This window comes from Anarrhichthys ocellatus, unplaced genomic scaffold (genome assembly GCF_004355925.1).
Source record: "Anarrhichthys ocellatus isolate YVR2014 unplaced genomic scaffold, GSC_Weel_1.0 scaffold266, whole genome shotgun sequence".
NCBI classification, from domain to species: domain Eukaryota; kingdom Metazoa; phylum Chordata; class Actinopteri; order Perciformes; family Anarhichadidae; genus Anarrhichthys; species Anarrhichthys ocellatus.
In genome coordinates, this window is record NW_022280293.1 from 75,528 (window position 1) to 76,072 (window position 545).

Below are 545 nucleotides of genomic sequence, written 5' to 3' on the forward strand. Positions count from 1 at the left end.
ACCAAGTACTTCTGTTGCCTGAACTTAACCAAGTACTTCTGTTGCCTCAACTTAACCAAGTACTTCTGTTGCCTGAACTTAATCAAGTACTTCTGTTGCCTGAACTTAATCAAGTACTTCTGTTGCCTAAACTTAACCAAGTACTTTTGTTGCCTGAACTTAACCAAGTACTTTTGTTGCCTAAACTTAACCAAGTACTTCTGTTGCCTGAACTTAACCAAGTACTTCTGTTGCCTCAACTTAACCAAGTACTTCTGTTGCCTGAACTTAACCAAGTACTTCTGTTGCCTCAACTTAACCAAATACTTCTGTTGCCTAAACTTAACCAAGTACTTTTGTTGCCTGAACTTAACCAAGTACTTTTGTTGCCTCAACTTAACCAAATACTTCTGTTGCCTAAACTTAACCAAGTACTTTTGTTGCCTGAACTTAACCAAGTACTTCTGTTGCCTCAACTTAACCAAATACTTCTGTTGCCTAAACTTAACCAAGTACTTTTGTTGCCTAAACTTAACCAAGTACTTTTGTTGCCTGAACTTAACCAA

General features: G+C 37.4%; 1 protein-coding gene across 1 annotated transcript in view; it reads right to left on the reverse strand.

The window, feature by feature from the left end:
- The window catches only part of dipk1c (divergent protein kinase domain 1C), a 10,577-nt gene that overhangs the window by 1,089 nt on the left and 8,943 nt on the right, over window positions 1-545 (reverse strand). The gene's annotated exons all lie outside the window — the stretch shown is intronic.